At 34.5% G+C, this 7,073-nt stretch overlaps 1 long non-coding RNA gene across 2 annotated transcripts; it reads right to left on the bottom strand.

Annotated features, from left to right (window-relative positions):
- Positions 1–1,829: 1,829 nt before the first annotated feature.
- Positions 1,830–3,402, bottom strand: LOC140866940 (uncharacterized). 2 transcript variants are annotated; one of them, XR_012145002.1, is made up of 3 exons: positions 3,265–3,402; positions 2,927–3,122; positions 1,830–2,383 (listed from the first exon to the last, which is right to left on the bottom strand). It is a non-coding gene; the product is annotated as an uncharacterized lncRNA (long non-coding RNA). The 2 variants fall into 2 exon arrangements; XR_012145001.1 differs by lacking the exon at positions 1,830–2,383 and having other exon boundaries at positions 2,686–3,122.
- Positions 3,403–7,073: the final 3,671 nt, after the last annotated feature.

The raw sequence follows: 7,073 nt of genomic DNA, 5'->3' as shown, positions 1-7,073 counted from the left end.
TAGATGATAGACGTGATCAGCATTCGGTTGACCTATTGAGCAGGTTTTGCAGTTGTAGGAAATATGATTTGACAGGGATTCCTTGCAAGCACGTTGTATGTGCCATTTGGTGCAAAAAATATGATCCAGAGACGTATGTCCATCCTTATTATTTGATACAGACATATAGAAGGTGTTATGAAGCGAGAATCATGCCTGTCAATGGACCAGACTTGTGGCCTCAATGTGACTTGGCACCTCCATTGCCTCCAGTTTACAAAGAGAAAGTTGGAAGACCGACAAAATTAAGAAGAAGAGCACCTGATGAGCCCCCTCCTTCTGAAAATAAACTGAGAGGTGTAAATAAATTCACCAAATGCAAACTTTGTGGTGGATCTGGGCATAACAAAAGGACTTGTAACCAAACTAAATACGACCAACAACAAGGAGCGGTACAACAAGATTCCATGACACAACAAAGCAATACTAGGAAAAAAAACTACAGGTATAAAAAAAATGATTTTCATTGCATTATTTTTTTCTTGTTTAAGAATTCTTCTGTTGCGTGTACTTATATACAGGTGAAGAGAGCACGACAAGTCGGGGTTAATATTGAAGGGAGTTCATGCTCAATATCTTCGATAAATGTAAGTTATTTAAAATAGTTAATTTAATATTCTCAAGTGACATGGTTGACGTGATTATGTTTTTAATTTTTGTATCGGTATAGGTTAACCAATCTACATACACCTGCTTTTGTAAAAAGTGGCGTTAGCTTCACAACAGTCTCATGACTTTGAGCTTCCACATGTGTTCGAGGCAGAGTTGGACAGTCATCGTCTTCAACAACAAATCTTGAGGGAGGAAGCTGATTAATGGTGGTATGAGTTACTACTACTACTACCTCTGTTTTTGGCATATGGCTCCATGGATTCCATATATATGCTCAAGAAATCTTTTTTTGGGAGCTCTAAATTAGTTAACATGTTAGTATTTATGTTGATCTATGGGGGAAATCTTAGGTGCTCCTTTGCATCAAGTTTGTGGGATTATCGAAGAATTTCCTAATTTTGTGACTGGCTCCGAGCCTTGTTTAATGATATAACAATATTTATAAAGTTTGAACTTTCTATATCTTTTGTTCGATTATTCATTGCTGAATTATGAGTTTTTTTGCCTTTGACTTGTGTATTGTCGATGGGGGTTGATCTGGCCTTATTTATCGGTGAGGCGGTCATACGTTTTGCTGCATGGGTTTGAGTTTTGTATACTGTACCAAGCTGGATTTCAGGAATCCAGTTTCAGGTGCATTGAACTTTAGCGACTGAGGTGCCTACTCTGCTTCATGATGAATTAGTTGCTTGCAAAGAGGTAAGGGGAATTATCTTGCTTTAGCCACTGTCATAGCAATGATAGATGGCACTGGCTCTGTAGGTGGTGGTGCTATGGGACCACTTCTATCCGGATATATCTCAATTCTCAACTCATGGATGGAACACTGTTTTTTTATGCTAATCATTTCAATATCCATTGCCATGGTTCTGTTAATTCATGTTGTGAAAAGTTAAATAAAAGGTAAGTTGAATGAGGGCAAATGGCTTTTGAAGCAGGAATATATTTTCATGGCTATAAGCAATTGCCATTGCCATGATTATGTTAATTCATCACATGTCTTCTACATGTTCATGCCATTCAGTTCCACAATACATGAATATATTTTCATGGTTGTAAGATTTTGAAGCAGTCATATTGATAAATAGGTTTTTGTTTAATAGGTTTTTTATGCCTCTGTGTTTATGTGCAGCACTAGGAAATGGTCTTCATTACCAAATCTGGAAATAAAACACCGGTTTGCTGAAATCGAAATATTTTTCCGAGTAGACAATAAAATTACATAGTCTTGAGTTATAGAAAGAACGCTACAAATACAAGTCAAATATACAGGAGGATATCTAAATCTAAATACATGATCGCGGTTCTCATTTTCTAAATCTAAAACTAAATCCTTTAGTTGAGCTAACTTTTCATCATCATTGGATTTTCTGTTTGAAGATGCGTTAGAAGTAGCATGAGAACTTTCTTCGCGAGATGTGAATGATGTAGATGCGTGTGGTTTCTCTATATATGCACGAAAAGCTTTTAATGTTTCATCTCTGCTCCAGAATGATCTGTGAGAAGCACCACTAAATTTGTCACGCGACTAAAACCTCTCCCATCTTGTATGGTAATACCACGGTCATCATGATGTCACAAGACATTGACAAGAAAGGCCAAATACTGTTATATAAATGGAGGTACTTGATGCCACCAGGTTGAACAAACATTCAAATGCCTCAATAAGATGGCTTGAGAATGAGTAGAAATAGAATATTTCACCAGTTCAAGATCAAAGCATCTTTTTACCCTGACACCCAGAAATTTACACATTTCAGATAAGAGGGATATTAAAATTAATCTTCCTAAATGGTTCAACTAAATACAACAGCTTTAATAAGATACAACTAGCATTTTACTAAAATCCACTACACATCAACCCATCTGAGAAAAGATTAATTTGCGTGAAAATAGGACTAAACCATCGATGCAATAATGGCCAAAAAAACCGAAATAAACACAACTGATTTTTCACTGTCATATAGCTCGACCTTTATACAATCCATTGACTCCATGACAGAATATTTCTTGAAATCCAGAACTCAAGAATGGAATAGCAATAACTTTGGAATAAGAACTAAAGCCATGTAGGTACAAAAGATTTGTGTAGGCTAATTTGCAATGATCCACAACAATAGAAGACAAGAGCTTTTCAATAAACTTGGCATAAAAAACGACAAACTCGCATAAGGTGACAAGACAATACAAGAGGCCACTACAAAAGTGAAAAAGGAAAAATAAAAAAAAGCAGTATAATTCCAAGAATACTCAGATTTCATATAGCATTAAAGACCTTAAACCAAGAAAAAATTAGCACTAGTTCTAAATGTATGAAATTCCAAGAACCGAGCATCTGATTGAGATGGACTGGGACTTGGCCTGCTGTATATGTTCCATGAATTTGACCATTCGTTTCTGAACTCGCTCATTCCTATTGCGTATGATATTTTCTGGCCTTTATGCCCAAAAACTTGAGTAGTATTTATTTCCTGTCAACAATAGAAGATAATTCATTAGCGCTAAAAACGTTGGTCCGTTTTTATTTGTTGTCTACTTTTTCTGCTCCATAATGAAACAGAAGAAAGGAAGAAAATTTGAAAATAGATTCGAGGAATAAGTGTTCATGTTTACCTTGACCTTGCAAGGACCGGTGAATCGAACGAACGGTGAGCTTCGAAGCTCTGGAATTCTGGAATTAGGGCCGTGCGTGGTGGAGGCAGAGAGATAGGGATTTTGATTTGGGGCTTTTTCACGCTTCTGTCATTTTTTAACGTCAAATTGACGGAAATACTAATGGTGTATAAAATAGTGAAGGTTTGGGACTAAATCGGGTCATTAAATTAATTTGGGACTAAACCGGGCAAGACCAAAAACAAATGGGGCTAAACCGAGAATTTTCTCTGTTTTTTTTTATCCAACAAAAAATTTTATGAGACAATCTAGCTCACATGTTAATTTTATAAGATGATGGATCTCTTATTCAATCTAACCCATAAAAATTAATAATTTTTATGTCAAAAATATTATTTTTGATTTTAGTCTTTAGATAAGGGTCGGTCAACTTAACTCGTCTCATAGAAAAAATTTGTAAGACCGTCTCACAAAAAATCTGCTCGTGTTACCCTGCACACTAGTGTGCAAGGAAACATATGCGTCCTGTTGCATACTTTCTTGCTCGCAAACGCATGATTGACAAGTTTTAATAAATGATGAATAAAGTATCGTTCCCATGAGGAGTATGCTTGAAATTTATATTAGTGCTTGTAATTAAAATATGCTAAATTTTATTTAGAAAATTAATAATGAGATTTTTTCAAATTCAAAAAAAATTAAATAAGAAAACTAATGAGCAAATAACACACGAGAGAAAATCAATGATAGAAAATATCTAGATGATTTGATTTCACTTAGTTTTGACAACGACTACTTCTAATTAATTTATGCTCATGAATTTATTTCGTTTAATTAATAGCCAAGAACACTTGAGTATTTCTATTTCCCTCTCCCGAGCAACAAATAGAATGTATCAAATAAACTTTGATTTCAATATTCCTATTAAAAATCTAAGCTTAATGATATATGATAAACGATATTCTTCCACAAGCTCTATTAAAGTTATACACTCTCCCGAGCTATAAATATATTAACAGTATATTTTCTAATGATCCTATTTAAAATCCTCTCTCACGAGCACCGATTTTAAATAAATATGATAATTCAATTATTGATCAGGTAACTGAAAGACAGTCAATTCTAGAAAGCACAATTAAATTAAAAGAATTCAATTCAATAAATTAAAGAGTCATAGAAGTTGTTTCCACCAAGCTATATCATCCTCTAGACTTAAAAGTTTAGTTCATGATGCAATCTAAATAAACACAAATCATGTTTAAGAGTTTAGACGTTAAATTCCATAATTTAAGAAGTAAAGATAAAGAGAAACAAAGGCATGCATCTTTCGTCTTCGATCATTTCTCTTCGCTTACGAGTTCTTCAAGATGTGCAGCTTTCTTCTCTCCTTCCTTTCTCTATCTCGTGCGTTGCTGCTGTCAAATCTGTGTGTGTCTTGTGCCGCGTCCAGCCCTCCAAATCTGTGCGTGAGTGTGTGTTTTTATATAGGGTAGAGTTCTTCTCGAAGCCCGACGAAAGCCCACAAAGTCGAGTGTTTTGAATGTCCAAAACTCTACTTCTAACGTGCAGCTTTTCTCTCGTATTCTCTCTTTGTTGCTGCTGTGTGCGTGAGTTTTCTGTGTGTGTGTGGTGTGCTGCTGATATATATGCGGCCGTCCTTCCCAGCTTGTTTATGTCTCAACATCCTCCTTTTATGTTTCCTCGAAGCCCAACAAGTCCGAGAATTTTCAATTTCTGAAAATCTGCTTTCCTAGTTGTGCATGCAGCAGCAGCGCTGCTGCCCTCTTCTCAAGCGCTGCTGTACTTTGCTCTCGAACACTCGGCGTTGCATCTCTTCATTCCAAGCGCTGAGTCGCTAGCTGTGTTTCTCTTCTCCAGGGCGCAGCTGCGCTGCCTATTCGTCAATGTAGCGCTGCTGTTCTTGTTCATAGCACAGAGGCGCTTCTTGTTCGATGCCAGGGCGTGGGCGCTACACGTTGCCTTCCATTTCACCATCTGCGCACCATTTTTTTTTAAAATCATACCCGAAGTTTTAGCTGTCGGATCGAGTTGAAATTTTGACAGCACCTATAAAAAAATTTAAAATTCATTTTGAACAGTGGAGATCGGATTTTGATTTCTCTAGCATCTCCGATAATTTTTGAAAGTTTGCTGCTCCGTAATTTCTTTTTTCACCTCATCTCGGTACTTAACTTCCAATCCTTAAAAATCACAAAAACAACAACAAATATGCATAAAATCACATCACAAAATCCAAGTCAAATCATACGTAAATTAAGTGTATAAATTTCACTTATCACGTCCCTAGTGGCGGAGCCACATGTTGGATCACTCGGGCTTTAGCCGGGGTGGCCTAATTTTTTTATTTTTATATACATAAATTTTATAAAATTTTGGATTAATTTGATATTACCTTGGTGACCCAATTTTTTTAATTTTTATATATATAATTTTGGATTAATTTGATATCAGCCTGAGTAACTCGGTTCAAAAAAATAAAAGATTTTGAAATTTAAAATTTTAGTCTAGGAAGTTTTTTTTAATACTGGCTCCACTATTGGACGTCCCAACTTGCAGTGTCATTTGTTTTTATATAAAAAAAAATTGTTCACCTGAACATATTAAAGAAGTTCGATATATATATACAAATATGGCTAGAGAGATTTGCTATGGTGAGCAAGTAGCAACCACAGTGAGAATTTTTGTGAGCACCTACTCATGTAACGTTCACCTATTAAGATGCCACATCAGTGGTGCTAACGGGTTCTCACGGTGGTTGCTAACCATAGCAGAACTGATATAGTTTTGTTATGCTAGCTGCGATCACTTATCATGCTCACCTAATGTGCCCACTATAAGGTGATATTATTGGCTGCACAATTCATCATATTGGATGCACAATTCATCACATCCAATGATTGAATACCCTTTCATGTTGAACACATTAGGTGGACATGATATATATATATATATATATATATATATATATAAACTTGCTAAACAAAGAAATAAACAGAATCTATTTGGAAGATCCACTGCTAAGAATAGATTTGGCACATATTTATAATGATGGCACGCACATCCACCACCCAACATGCACACACATGTACGTGTACATATATGTAGACTGCAGTGGATCAATAAAAATTTGGGTGAAAAAGGTAATCTTTTTTTTGGACAAAAGTCGCACTTTCTTGAAAACTTCAACTCCATAATACAATTATTCTCCCTTTACTTTTACCATTTACCGTTGCATTTAATACAAGTCTATATTGTTGGGAGTACAAATGTACAATAATTAACTATTTTTTAATGTATTGACAATATTTGAGGAGTTGTACAGATAAAAATATTTGAGCTAATCGTTAGTTAAATGTAATTTTTGGTAAAACATTAATCGCTAAGTTGAGCATATAGTTAAATGTAATTTTTGGTAAAACATTAATCGCTAAGTTGAGCATATATATGCTCAACTTAGCGATTAATGTTTTACCAAAAATTACATTTAACTAACGATTAGCTCAAATATTTTTGCTAAGTTGAGCATATATATATATATGCTCAACTTAGCGATTAATGTTTTACCAAAAATTACATTTAACTAACGATTAGCTCAAATATTTTTATCTGTACAACTCCTCAAATATTGTCAATACATTAAAAAATAGTTAATTATATATATATATATATATATATATATATATATATATATATATTTATTACTAGCTAGATTATGATTGAAGTAATATACACTTAACTAAAAAATAATATATAATTTACTATTTTATTAAATTAAATAAATTACTCTT

Source organism: Henckelia pumila, chromosome 4, assembly GCF_033568475.1.
Source record: "Henckelia pumila isolate YLH828 chromosome 4, ASM3356847v2, whole genome shotgun sequence".
Lineage (NCBI taxonomy): Eukaryota > Viridiplantae > Streptophyta > Magnoliopsida > Lamiales > Gesneriaceae > Henckelia > Henckelia pumila.
This window is presented reverse-complemented; position numbering and strand designations above follow the sequence as displayed.